The sequence below is a fragment of the Gadus morhua genome, chromosome 9 (assembly GCF_902167405.1).
Source record: "Gadus morhua chromosome 9, gadMor3.0, whole genome shotgun sequence".
Lineage (NCBI taxonomy): Eukaryota > Metazoa > Chordata > Actinopteri > Gadiformes > Gadidae > Gadus > Gadus morhua.
Genome location: NC_044056.1, coordinates 7661040 through 7676039, shown reverse-complemented (window position 1 = coordinate 7676039; position 15000 = coordinate 7661040). Strand labels below are relative to the sequence as shown.

The window sequence follows — 15000 nt, the reverse complement described above, 5'->3', positions numbered from 1 at the left end:
TTCGTGCAAAACGTGGTGTTGGATGAATTGTGGGGAAGGTATGCCTTGGGACATTGCAATCAATGACCGATATATTTCGTACTCCGAGCCGGTGGAAACGGATGGTATACCTCTTGCACGTTGTCGCCTACTATCAAATCGGGTATTTAAGTTATATCCAAGTCTTGCTAGATTGTAACCGCGTCTATCTTTACGACACAGCAAGAAACTCAGCCGCCAGATGCAGCTTTTCCTTGCTATTAGGCTACCCATTGATATTGTGCAGACCGTCGAGTCGTTTAACACTTGCCTTTTCTGTGATTAAAACGCAACGAATTGACTGTTATTATCTGGGAGAGCTATGAGGTGCTAATATGGAAGGCAGATGAGTGCGAAAACACACTGATCCGTTAGGATATCAAGGGCGCGTCCAGAGTCTCACAACACTAAAAGAAGAGACTTGTGCTAGGAGTGACTGATTAGCAGAAAGCCACAGAGACAAGGGAAGACTGTTTGAAACAATGCAATGGCATCTGGAATGGTTGATAATTTTTGCCTTGTTCATATGTTTAAGCATCATGGCAGCCACATTTTTTATGAGGTATCTTTTATATCCATTTATTTTTGCCTGTGTTGTTTTTTTAAACCTACACTGGTGTGGTGTGGCTGTGTACCACCATGTCTTAAAATATATTAGGTTAGAGAGATAACAGTATAAGAGAAACAACACAAAATGGTAAATATGTATCATTGTATCATTCTGGATTTCTTAGAGTAAGCCTATCATCACTGGATAGCACATGTCAGAGTAATCTCCCGGCTGCCTGCTGGGTAGTGTGCTGGGTGAATCCTAGAATACCACTTGAACGTATCCGCTGGACCCTGGTCCTCATAATAATGTCCCATCACTCCTGTGTCCTGCGTGCTTTAATGTCACAGGTCCGGCTATAGGCTAGGCTTCACGGTGCAAGCGCAGAGCAATCCGATTGTGTAATCCCTGTGGCTCTCGCAAAATTCAACAAGTTGGATTTTCTTTAACAGCATAAATTCTGTTCAATGCAATTCCTATTCCAGCCTTAAGGGTCGAAGAGGCTATTTTAAGGTTCTCCTTCCTCCAAGACTTGGCTGGGTTGCCTGAAGTGACTCAGAGAACCTATCTTCCCTCACAAACTTGTGGGCAACAACAACAAGACTGAAGTTCTGAAAAACAGGATTAGCTCTTCAAAGAGTGCCTGTGCAAACTCTGTAACCGACTTTCAGATGTTCAGCCGATGTTATCCTCGAAGTATAACTAAGTTGTCGTCCCCCCCCCTCCTTCCACCATCAGATATGTTTAATAAAAGGGTCTATGTGATTTGGGCAGGACACTCAGTCTAACCTTTTGGGCCGATGGCCATTTTAGATTAAGGCATTTCACTGTTGTTTTAAAGAGATAAGATTGTCTTTGGAGATGTCCCCCAAAGCTTCTGGCAGCCTGCTTGGGCATAGATTAAAAAGGGAGCGATAAGGTCTTTGCAGTTCTTTTGAACAAAGGACCACGTATCGATTGGTGTGATATGGCGATCTGCAGAACTGCGACATCATCTCCGTCAGGTGGAGCAAGAGGAGATGGGGTTCGAATGGGGATAGATTCACCAAGCTAGTTTACTTTAAGTGGGACAATTAACTGAGCCAAACTCAAACAATGTCACACGCAGGCACACACACACACACACACACACACACACACACACACACACACACACACACACACACACACACACACACACACACACACACACACACACACACACACACACACACACACACACATGTTCTTCAACCTAGTCGATGCGATCCGAGAACTGCAAACTCCCTTTTTCTGCTGGTGTTTGTATTGTTCAGCATTTCACACCCAGCTGATCAATAGGGAGATCATGTAATGGTACGGCAGTAAAGCAGGGCAAGACGTGGCCGGGGTACCACACAGCCCTCTCCTCTGTTCATGCTTGAGGAGGCGAATAGACCACAGTGCTTCCAATCTCAGTCTGTCTGTGTGCACACAGACCCATACACACACACACACACACACACACACACACACACATACAGACATAGACACACACAAACTCCCCACACAGACACCCATACACATACAAATACAAGCACGCATCCAAGCACATTCACTCACACAGGCCAAGTCTAGCATCAATTCCCTCACTGTCAGCAAGCTTCTGCTGTCTCTAGAGATGTATGGGAGAACAGGTAGCATGCGGAGGCAGGGGGGAAATGTGTTGGTCAGGCAGTTTATTTTTCCCACACAGTTTCCATTTCAAATGCTTTCTGTTATTGTCCCACTCTAACATTTTACCACGCGCCTTATGTGCTTTTGATAATATGATGATTCATGATATTCATCCTAACTTCTCTCTCAGGAAACAGTTAAGACATCTGCTAGGCTAATGCAATACACAGCTGGCAAAGATAGTGGGTAATAACTAACCGGTACCCACCTGACTTTGTCAACAGCCCATTGGTCAATGAAGGCTTTAGTTGATGGGGCTGGTGTTCTATTTTTGCGACCACCTCTCCCATTCAATTACTTTTCATTTCGGCTACATCTTGGGTGGTGGCTATGGCGGGACCCTCCATGTGGTTCTTTTCAGTTGTTTAGCAGACGCGTTTCTCCTTAGCAACTTGCTATGTTGCAGCGATGTCTGCAATCAGCAGGCAGTCACTGCAGGTAGACGGATGTGGGCTTTGGGATTTAAACCTAGAGTCGTTCGGCTAGGAATCAAAACTCCCTGACCCCCGCTATAATTCGATAATTATTTGGTCATTGTTGGGGTTTGTGTGTGTGTGTGTGTTGCTGTGTGTGTGTGAATGTGGCTGTGAATATGTCTGCGGCTGCGGTTGTGTCTGTGGCTGTGTCTGTGGCTGTGGTTGTGGATGTGTCTATGGCTGTGTCTATGTGGCTGTGGCCTGTGTATGTGTCTGTGTCTGTGACTATGTCTATAGGTGTGTCTGTGTATGTTGCTGTGTCTGTCTTTGAATGTGTCTGTGGCTGTGTCTAATCTATGTGTCTGTGGCTGTGCAAATGCTCTCCAGTCTTGAGTTTGAGACTAGTTTGATTTATATTAAAACAAGCATTCAAGACCTATTTTTAGCGTTCCATCTCTTCGTAGGAGATATTTTTATCCATATTTTTGATCTTTACTAACACAGCAAATTCCATTTTGGTATTTTTTTCTGTTTACTATAAAAACACGGAAAATTGCCCCCTCACTCCCCTGACTCTTAAATGCCCTGTTGCTGTCCTGTCATTAAACCGTTTACAAATGTTGTCAAAGTCCCTTTCCTAGACATAGTGGTTTGTCTGTTTGCTGAATGCTGATAAAGTGCTGAGCCATACTCCTCTTAAGATATTTATCTGACAAAGTGATGTCTTGTCACATTACTGCTGTTCCATTGAGATAATGTGTCTCACGGCAGGGAACAGTACGAAGAGCTAAATGGCCACGTATCTCCGTCCCAACACACGGCGCGTAAAACAACACGCTATTGGTCCATTCTCAGAGGATCTCGGCTACCAAAACTGGTTAACGGAGGCTTGAATAACAACTGGAGAAGAATTTGTTGTAACCAAAGTAATTAGAAAATGGGGGGCGTTAAAGTGTCTTCAATCAAGTTTATTTGAGTTGAGTCGTAACTTTTATGGTCTTAATGTGATGTTTGGCACAATAACAATACACGGGGGATGAGGCTTGTTAATTGTATATGAGCACTTGCATTGTTTGGCTGTGACCTTCATGTTGGATATGCCGTACATGCTCTCTGTAAAATGTAATAACCCAGAAGTAGGTTAAATCTGACAGGCCTTTAAAATCATTTCCTCAGCTTTGTCTTTTAGGCTTTCTCTGAGGTAATTTTAGGCTTCATAATACAACGGCAATCTTTTGGGATTTGCACACTTAATTTAGAAAGAGATTACATTTGTGCCCTTTGCCTTCAGATTTGAGTTAAGGGCATGATTGCCCTCTGCTCGTATTGCTTCCAATGTAATTCATCTTTCTGTGCTGCCTGCCACCACGCTAACGTTTGTGAAGGAAGCTGTTAATTCACAACCACCACCATCCTTAACTGATACGACGTTAGCCAGCATGTATTTAATTTCTACAATAATTATTGCAAATAATAGGCCTACATCAAACAGTGCCTAATCGAGAATAAATATCAGGGCAAATGGTTCACAGTTTTCTTACTAATTAAACTGCCATTTGTGAGAATCTTAATGTGAATGTTGTTAATTAGCCGATGTCTCATTTCGTCAAAGATCACCATCCCCTGGGTATTAGCTTAGCATGTTATTAGCACAGATATCGTGTTACACACACTAGAAGGGGTTCCTCACAAGGGAACTTTGTGCCATCTGTTTGCGACCTCAGCGAGAGTGCAGTGCCTTGTTGACAGGGTGTCTGATGTGGGTGTGGGCTACTTTGCGTGTGAGGATGTAACCACAGCTTTGTAGTGTGGAAAACAAAATCTGTGCTTTACACAAGTAGCCTACAGCATTTTCTGATCCACCAGACAAAACACGCTTTCTTGTTTTTTGAAGGGCGTTGGATAACAACAAGCTGAGAATTTAGGCAAGTTAGGTAAGTGCTTTACTCAAATCTGTTCCTTAATACTTGTAGCATAATCAAAATGATATATCTCCGGTTAGGTAATAGTACATGTTGGTTGTCTATCGATTACATTACTTACAACCAACTCCTCTCGCAGTTTTTTTTATTTCTGGTGGTTCATTGAGTGTGTGTTTTAAAACCGAGTCTAGCCCAGGTCTTGCTCTCCTCTCTAATATTATATTCAGCCATAATTAAGTGGAGGCTGCATGGCAGTCTAGTAAACGTTGATGACTCATATCTCTTAGCAAGCGGATCATTCAGGGAATTCTGTAGCACAACACTCTGCTTACGATAGGTTCAAAGACCTGTTTTATTTACTGTATTTAGATACTTTTTGTAGATACTGGCATTCTATGCTATGTTCAAATATGATGCTACACTAGACTACTCTATTCTACAAAACAATACTGTATCATGCTGTATTATATTAAATGAAACGTATTATGCTTTAGCAATAACATATCGTGTAACAATCGTGTCAGTCAGTCATGATTTCCTGTGGATGGAGGATTTCTAACCCCAAAAGTGCCAAAGGTTCACCCAGGGCGGTAATGCATTTCTTTGAGCATGGGGAAGTTGGGTACCGGTGGCCTAAACGCCTCCTCTAGTCTGACCCCTAGCAGAGAGACTCACTAATGCAAGGCTTCAAGGTCGGCACACGGTATTCCGGGATCCTGCTGGAAAATCTGGAGGAATTCCAACCGCAGCGTCCGTTGGCCAAAGCCACTTCCGCACCGACGGATTGCTCTGTGAATGCCCGTCTGAAACCCCACCTTTGCCTACAAGGCAGCGCCAGCGGCCCTCTGTCTTCCAGCGCGATGCCAAAAAAACAAGCCTGACGTGACACGGTGGAAAGTGTCCAATTAGAGAAAACGTATCTCCTCCCTCGAGCCACTCTGGAGGGCTTTTGAACAACCCCTGTTCCTCACATGTACATGTACGTCTAATCTATGGCACTCACAAACAGACAACTTCACCCGTAGAAACTGCCGAGCTGCGTCAGCCCTCCTCGACCCTTTAGCTCAGGCCTGCTAGCTTTTGATACCCTTCCTTTCACGCCAGAGGCAGCTTATAACTGTTTTTGCGCTTAATAGAGTGCTAATGAGTGTTTGTGTGTTGAGATCATCAAGTTCTCGGTGGTGTGGGGGGGGGACCCGCTAACCCTACAGCGTGGGTCACCTCTGACTGTTGGAGCTGGGTGGGATGCAGGGATGAGGGGGAGGGAGGGAGGATCTGCCCTGTGGGAGAAAGCATGGTGCTGGAAGCTAAATCCTGCAGCCAGCCCTAAGGTGAAGGGTTTCCATGGCGCGTGCAGTGAATACTGAACAACTTAAGCGCCTTATTATACATTTAGGGGCGTCCTGTGTTGTTTTTCTTTTTTTTCCTCTCGTAAAGCCGATGGACAGCTAATTGTTTGTGGATCAATAGTGTGCCGTCCCAGCGGCTCCGTGGCGTGAGTGGAGTGCGTTTGAAACTCGCAAAATCCTATTACGCGTGGCAGGGAACGGGAAGGCCTACAGCACTAAGAGCACTACTGACCGGCGAGGGGCCTCCGTGAGCTCCTGTGCGGAAGCCATTATTCAGTCTCTCTCTTTCCTTGTTTGTTTGCTTTCAATGCGTGCATTGAGAGCGCCCATTGTTGGAAACGTCCGCTTATGTAATTCTTTACGACCCTCTATCAAATACAAATCAGTTTTGCCCGGTATGTTTTTCAAAAGAGGGGTAGATTATCATTACTTCTGAATGTGGATGTATGGATGTCCGGCACATTGTCGACAAATCAACAGGTTCTGGAAAGCACAATGAATGTAGAGAGTGTTGTTGCTCTTGTTGTTTTTTCTTGTCCAATTCAGCACAGATGGTTTATAAATACCTTGTTGTGAAGTCGAAAAAAGATTGTGTGTGTGCATGCATGCTGGTGTGCGTGCGTGTGTGTGGGTGGGTGCTGTTGTGTGTGTGTGTGTTTGTGTATGTTGTGCGCCTGTTGTAAGTGTGTGTGTCTGCTTGCTGGTTCGGTGTGTCTGCCCGCACGTACGTGCAAACAGACACAGACAGACAGAGGGAGGGCATGGAAGCAGAAAAGAGAAAGCAAAGAAAGTGAAAGAGCAAGTAGAGAGCAGCGAGGAGGGAGATGGAATAGAAAGACAGCGAGCAAGAAAGATGGCTAACGAGCATTAAGCGGAGGACAAAATGCTTGGAGCCTGGCGCTCATTCTTGTCTGCAGCGTTACCAGAAATAAAGGCGGTTGCTGTGTTGCTGGATAGTGCTGAACCCTCCCGGGCAGCGAAGCCTCCGCCGTCCCAGTTTGCCAGCGTGTATGGCGGGCAGCCTGGACCGGCCTCCTACCCACCCCCCCCCCGTCAGATTCTGAAGAGCCCCATTGACGTGGGCGGTATTAGCATTCAATGGCGGTGGAGGATGTTGAGCAGGTCAGGGTTTGTGTTCCACACTACCTAACTTGTTCTTCGCTACAGAGGTATCAAATGTGTCCCTCGCCGGTTGCGTAACCCGATGGGAATAAGTGAAAAGAGACGAGGCGAGCTCCCAGCTAGCCAGGGTTCTCCCTTTGTGTACATCGCTTTGAGCTGCCAGAAAGCCATGGGTCACTCACGGCAACGGCCCCGTTTTGGCTGGATCCTGTCACATCTGGCCCACAAACGCACTAACGCAGTGATGTAAGCGCTCGTGTCCTGTTTATGTGATGTTTTCGGTTGTTCTCTGACAGCTACTGGAATTATACGCTTCTTGACAACTCTGTGTACGGCCACAGTGTCTTTGAAGTAGCTGAGACGGCCCTGGAGAGTTTAGGTAATAGTTGTGTGTATTATGCGAGGGTCTGGTGCTTCTGTGGGGAGTAAGCCAGTGAATGCGTTTTCATTAGTTTACATTTTAGCTGCAGCAGCTGTGGTGTTTGGTCATGATGAAGCAGCTGACATAACCCCTGGACATTCTAAATATTGATTAAAGGTGCAATTGGGAGAGAGAGAGGGGATTTGTGTGTGTGTGTGTGTGTGTGTGTGTGTGTGTGTGTGTGTGTGTGTGTGTGTGTGTGTGTGTGTGTGTGTGTGTGTGTGTGTGTGTGTGTGTGTGTTCCACCTCAACCGGGCTAATTAATAACTAGCATGAACATTTGAGTGCCCATTAGTTAGAGATAAAAAGACGCCAACTCCCATCCGTGCAAGATAAAATGCCCACAAAAGCAATGGAGATGGCCATGGCGAAGACTGCGGTTCTGCGAAGGCAGGTCCGCACAACTTCCAGCGAAACACAGCTTCACCAGATTGGAGCGCTGTCGTGTGCACTGGACGCACACGACACCGTCGCGATAGGACCAATGTGAACTATAACCGTGCGTTCCATTCACAACTGCCTGATTTGTTAATGTTCCTTCATTCCTTTAATTACACATTCCAAAGGTTAATGTCATTGTTGGCATTATTCGATGCTATTATCTGCTAACGCAGCCAAACTAAACAATGCAGGTCTTTCAGTTTGTTACCCCTGGAACGAAATACACTACAGCTGTTCAGTCTGGGTCATCCCCCCATTCTTTACCGTCCGTTAACCCCCACCGTGCCACATTGACTGTTATCTGCAACACACAGTTCCCACATATATATATTAGAGCTGTCAGTTAAACGCGTTATCAACGGCGTTAACGCAAACCAATTTTAACGGCGTTCATTTTTTTAACGCAAATTATTATTTTTTTTGAAAAAAAAAAAAATATATATATATATTTTTTTTTTTTGGGCTCAAAACAAAGAAGCAGTAGCCTGACTGCTATGTTTAAGGCATATCTTTGTATGTTCATCGTTTGATTGCATTATAGGCTTTTTTTTTGTACCGTCCTGTTTTGATCAGTATATGCCAATGTTGTTATCAATAAAAAAACATTTGCACAAGGCAAGCCGATGCACTTCTCCATGTTGATAAGAGCATTAAAATGAGAAAATTAATGGGACAAAGAATTCAAGGGATATTTAGCATAGAAAAAAAAAACGATTAATCACGATTAATCGTGAGTTAACTATGGCATTAATGCGATTAATCGTGATTAAATATTTTAATAGCTTGACAGCCCTAATATATATATATACACACACACACACACACACACACACACACACACACACACACACACACACACACACACACACACACACACACACACACACACACACACACACATGCAAGGCCACACATCTTTCTCAGAAGTAGTATTTCTTAGAAGTGACAAATCATCTCATATTGCACGCACACACAGACACACACACACATACATTTAAAGACAGGATGACTCTATACCGACTGCACACTCAAAAACCCTTCAAGGTAATGTAAAATTGTATTTCCCACATAGAATGAAACAAGGCGATAACATCCTTAGAGATCCATGAGGGCTGGTTAAATGCAGAAGTGTCTGTTTGATGAATGACATGCATACATGTTTTCTTAACCTAGTTTGTCTGTATGGTTTCTGCTTGAGGGGAGCGTTAAGGATGTCTGAACCCAACACTGAACGTGAAGCTGTGTAGGCAGTTTTCCCGGAACCGTTTCTGTGCTGCACTTAGTTGGACTGCGCACTGGGACAAGTCCACGTAACTGGGGATCAGCCACATGTTCAAACAAAGACCATGGTATCCTCATGCCAGAGATTTCACCAAACAGTTTGCTAGTTTATGACTAGTATCCAATCGTACTGATGTTTACTATTATATTAGTATTGCTAGTATGGTAGCCTATTGTTTGCTTGACTAATGTTTACTGAAACTTTATTGTTTGGTGGTCTAGTAGCCTATGGTTTGCTAAGATACTATTGTTTGCTAGTTACTTTCTTACTAGTAATGCATACTGTGTATACTGTGGTTGGCTATCACAGCATTACCGCTACCGCTACAATTTTCTCGACTATGTAAGGGATAATGTACAGCGAGCATTTTCCTGCTTATTACACGGCTACTTACTAAAGAAAGCAATCATTTCGCACATGATATAGCATCACGAAAATATTTATTAATAAAAAAATAATTGTATTGCTTCCACTCATAGAAAAAAGACTGTTCAATATGCTGGGTGGAAGTCTGTTATCCAAAGCAACGGTCTGTTATTCAAAGCAACGGTATGTTATTCAAAGCAACGGTATGTTATTCAGATATAAAAACCTCTTGCCGATGCCTTGACCGACCTATCAGGATCTGGTATTCATCTAAGCTGTGGAATGTTTGCTAATGAACTTCAGAGTTCTGTGAGTCGCAGAATATAACCAACACTTCCACAGAACTGTGGGTTGATCAACAGCCCACGATGGACTACCACATGTCAGAATGGAAAGCATGTTGTCTTAACGCCAGAGATGACTTCCTGTCATCTGGAGGCCATGACACCGTTCACACGGCAATCTTTTGGTCTAATTAAAAAAAAGATGAGCTTTGATTATACCGGGAGATCCGTCTCATTGTGTCTTGTGACAAAATGAGGGGGATTTCAGTCACATACACAGTGTCAATTCCATGAGCGTGCGTGTGTGTGTGTGTTTTTACATGATTATTATTCATCTACTTCGGCTCAGCTGGGTTGTTTACTTTGGCACCTGGTCGATGCCAGGAGCCGCGGCTCCACCGTGTGACTTGGCTGCCAGGCGGGCGATGATGACTCAAGTCTTTGGCCGGGCGGCATGGCCTCATTGGCAGGCGCCACTCACGCTGTTTGTCCGAGCAGCGGCCCCGGGTACGTCCGTGTGCTCCTCAGCGGTAAACACACACGGTTTGAGAACGATAAGAGGGTCCATGTCCCGGAGAATTAGAGTCGCAAGGATGTACCGGTGGTCGAGATTCAAGAGGTAATATGTATGTGTGTGGATTATTTGCCAATGCGGCTGGCCTACTTAGGTGGAAGAGCAATGCTGCCTGGGGAGAAAAAATCCTGAATGTTGCATAATTTTCAATCTCTGTTCAAGTGTCATTGAGACGGGGTGGTGGGACAAGATGAGTTCATGGCAACAAGGCGGTCAGTGAAATATAGAGAGCCGGTGTTGTGATTTTTGCTTTTGATGTGTTTTATGAGAGCATACATGACCTATTGTCTATATGGCCATTCAATCCAAACAGAGAGAATTATCATGATACAAACAGATACATATGTAAACAGAAAATTCCTAATGTAGGGATCTAACGTCTCCTCAGGCAGCAATATTCTGGGGTTATTAATTATGTAGTAAACCAAAATAAAAAAGAACATTGGAGGAGAAGGATTACGTCTTGTGTTGATTTAAAAGAAATGCGTTATTTGCAGGACTGACGCGTGACGCGTAATGAATATGTGAGGAGCTGTGTGTGTGTATCATCAACAACATCAATTCAAATGTGTTTTCCATTAGGATTCCTGTCCTAAACCAATGCTTTGCCTGGCGGCCATATTCCAGACTCTTATCAAAGACAGATAACATTCTCCTCTAATGGCCCCACCAAGGTCTGTTTGTCATGAAATTTTCCGGAATGTTCCGAAAACATTTCCCTGAACTTGTGAGCAGTGTTCCCCTACGATGTGGAAAATGTACAAACTGACAATTCTCTTATTTGCCAGTTTCGTTTTCATGGACAACAGACTGTTTTTTGTTGTCCTTGGGCACAGCGTAGTCGTGTGTCTCGGCGAGGCAGCCATGCTGGCATAGCGATGGGAGAGTGGGGGAGGGTCGTCTGAAGGAGAAACAGATCAAGCAAATTCAATTATGAAATTCTCAAGGCTTCAGCACACTCCCTCTTGGTCGTTAATCAACCGCTCTGTCGTTTACTGACCGGGCAGGGTAGGCCTGACCGCTGTTATAGGGTTTCCTGCAGGCCTGCTACTACTACTCATGGGATGAATGAAGTAGAATAACAGAGACAGAGTCATTCATCTTTTCAGATGCAGCCACGAAGATTTAACGAATAAAATCAAAACAACGTTGTTTAGTTTGTAATCCAATTCGACTGGATACAATGATAGTGAATGGATAGGAGCACTGTATTTTGGGGTGTTGATGATTTTTGGCTCAAATTGAGCACATTTGAATTTCAGGGATGTAGAGAACAGAATGGCATGTCTCCATTTCATCATGGCTCTTTAAGACCACAAAACTCAATCCGTTAGTCAATAGAGTGTAATGGATACTATCTCTCAGTATCACCTTTCCTAAATACTAATAAAAATCAATCATTGATCCACAAACCAGTTAAGGATGGGAAAGAAAGAATAGCTTTTACTGAGGTCATTTATATAACTCATGTTCATTGTTTCCACTGTTCATTGACCACCATTCTCACAAAGCTTGTCTCTTGAGAAGTGTCTTTGGTTTGTGAATATAACTGACTTACACTAGCCTAGTCTGCCTTCCTATTATCTACTTATGAGGGTCAGTGGTTATACTTCCGCCATTTTATGCCGATGAAAAGGTCCAGTCAAGTGTAGAGGCTAGAGAAAACGCACTTCAGCTAACTAGCACTTATCCCGTGACTGTTCGCGTACAGTCCACGCACACACACGCACACGCACACGCACACGCACACGCACACGCACACACACACACAGTGTGTCACAAACAAGTTAATCTGGAGTCACTTTGTTTCTGTGACACAGCAGCTGAAGAGAAAGAGAAATTGTTCAGTGTGTGGGACCAATAAGTGTTGAGTATAACAGAGTAAGGGCTAGCCAGAGGTTATGGTCATTACAAGGTTTCTGTGTGCTCAACAATTGTATAATCAATGGTACTCAATATAGAAAATTGTATTTGGTTGTGGTCGGTGTTATAATTTATAATATATATCTATACCAACCATATAGCTAGTATACCGGTTATAAAGATGTTTATAGGGTTAGCAATGCCATACAATGATACACCTTGCCAGGCCATTTGACACTTTGCTACGACCATACTATTATACGACACTATACTATGCTAGGCTATACATGCCATGCTACGCTATCCTAGCATATAGGATATGCTATCCTATACTACATTACACTATTATATGCAAAACTATACTACACTATACTATGCTAAGGTATACATACCATGCTACGCTATACTAGCAAATAGGATATGCTATCCTATACTACATTAGACTATACAATGCTATGCTTCACTATGCGTCACTACGCTACCCTATACTAAGGACATTATTGACCTTCCTGGGGAAAATGCAATAGCTGTGGCCGTTTGTGGATGTGCTCTGTATCATATCACCATAGTGATGTTTAGTTGATCGCAGAATAACAGAGAGGAGTGCTCCGTTCTGTTTGCAGGACTACGGTTTTTAGTTTATATAAAAAGCCTGGTGTTAGGTTTCATAGTCCTTGTGAGGTGTGTGTGTTAGTGTGCTTGTGTGTGTGTGTGTGTGTGTGTATGGGGGTGTGCGTCTGTGAGTGTTTCGGGGGGACTGTGATGTGTCTAGGGATGGGCAGGATGAATCTGTGATACAAAAACAAGATAAAAGGGAGGAAATGCTACAAAAGTGAATTTAAGAATGATGAAATATAATCGCATGGATGTGTGTATGTTTGTTTGCGTATGTCTGTGTGTGTGTGTGTGTGTGTGTGTGTGTATGTGTATGAAGGAGAGAGTAACCAAGATGGACAGAAGAAAGGAAAGAAGAGAAAGCAAGCGTGTCAACATAACTGTGAATGACAAAAACATGGCATCAGGGTCCCCGCTTGGTGACCCTGTTTGCTAATTAGGTGTCAAACCCATTTTTCCACCCCGGGAAAGAAAGATTATATCGAAGAGCTATAATTGCCAGAAGGCTGAAGTGAACATTCATCACACCACCATTAACATACTTAGGCTTTTTGATCTTAACGCTTTGTGTGTGTGTGTGTGTGGGTGTGTGTGTTTGTGTGTTTGAGTTTAAATCCAAATGATCAGTTTGATTGATTGGACACTAGAGGTAGGCCTAATGGATCTAAATAGCCATTTAGTACCGTGGGCTCTAATGTAGATGGAGCATACGCACAGTAGGTCTGTATCCGATCCAATTAGTCTCAATACAAATAATCATTAACTGGTTTCTCTGATAACAAAGCCATAACATCTAACGTTGTGACCCCGGAGCAGAATGCTTCCTAACATCAGGGCTCAGATGGTAGTGGATCCTCTCATTAGCTCACCACATCTTTACCAAGTGGTTTTCCTGACCGATTTCCACTTGCCTCTCTGCGTTTAGCCCGCACCCCCCCACTTTGACAATATTTGCGTTTTGTTCAGCGTCGCATGAACATTGGCCTATTTAACGCAGGCCTCCAACGCCCCTTCCTCAAGACGCAGCGCGCCTGCCCCCCCCACGCTGAGGGCAGCCCGCTGACCCCCCCAGCTCGTCCCACGGAGAAGGTGCCACTCTAAGTGGACTGGCCATTTCAGGACCTCCCGTCTGATGCATTGTGTTGTGGCTGCATTGTGTTGGCCTCTCGTTGCGGTCATTGATGCTCTCTTTGCGGGTCGTATACGCTATTGTGTCTCTGCTCAAAAGTGAAAAAGAGCCAGTCATTGTCCTTCACAAACACACATCCATCAGCGGTCAATACGATGATATTGCCGGTGACCTATATGTGAAGACTTGAGGTCAATGGGGGGGAGGGGGGGGGGGGGAAATACCTAGGCACATGCGAGTGGTCTTTTGAACGTTGACAGAGTACAGATTGACACATTATGCCCAGACGGAGCCCATGGCAATGCCAGCTTGTGAGATATCTTGGCATCTCATTCCCCTTGGGGATGAAATAATCCTGAAATAATAATCATCTTCGCTGTTCCTTTTTCTGTGAAGCAGACTTGCCCTCTGGGAGGAAAATGGCCCACATGGAAATGTAACAGCAATATCAATGCACGTCTTCCCACACACACGCACGCACACACGAAGACACACACACACACACACACACACACACGCACACGCACACGCACACGCACACACACCATTAGGCGTTCAATCTCACTTTCATTAAATCCCTGTATCGGTCAGAGGTTTATTCTAATTGGTCCTTGTCTTGAGGGTGCCAGGACACATCATACTGAACCAAACGGGAACGGACAGAAGAGGGGGAGACAGGACAGTTAAGAGAACTGGAAAGGACAGGAGGACAAGACAATACAGGGGAAGAAGACACTGGACTGGAGGTGCAAGAAAACGGTTGGACGGACAGAACCGCAGTGACGACGGGGCGGTGGAAGAGAGGGCAGTAGAAGACGGAAGAACCTGATTGGCCAGTTGAGGCTGGCTGCATTCCTTGCATGACTCGGAGGCTTCTCCCCCTCTGCTGAGTCTTAGTGGGGAGTAGCGATCAATACGGTCCCAACCTGCTGCTGCTGGGGCACCGGGCCCAA

General features: G+C 44.4%; 1 protein-coding gene across 3 annotated transcripts in view; it reads left to right on the top strand.

The window, feature by feature from the left end:
- cntn1a (contactin 1a) overlaps nt 1-15000 on the top strand; it is a 70328-nt gene that overhangs the window by 474 nt on the left and 54854 nt on the right. The window lies entirely within an intron of this gene.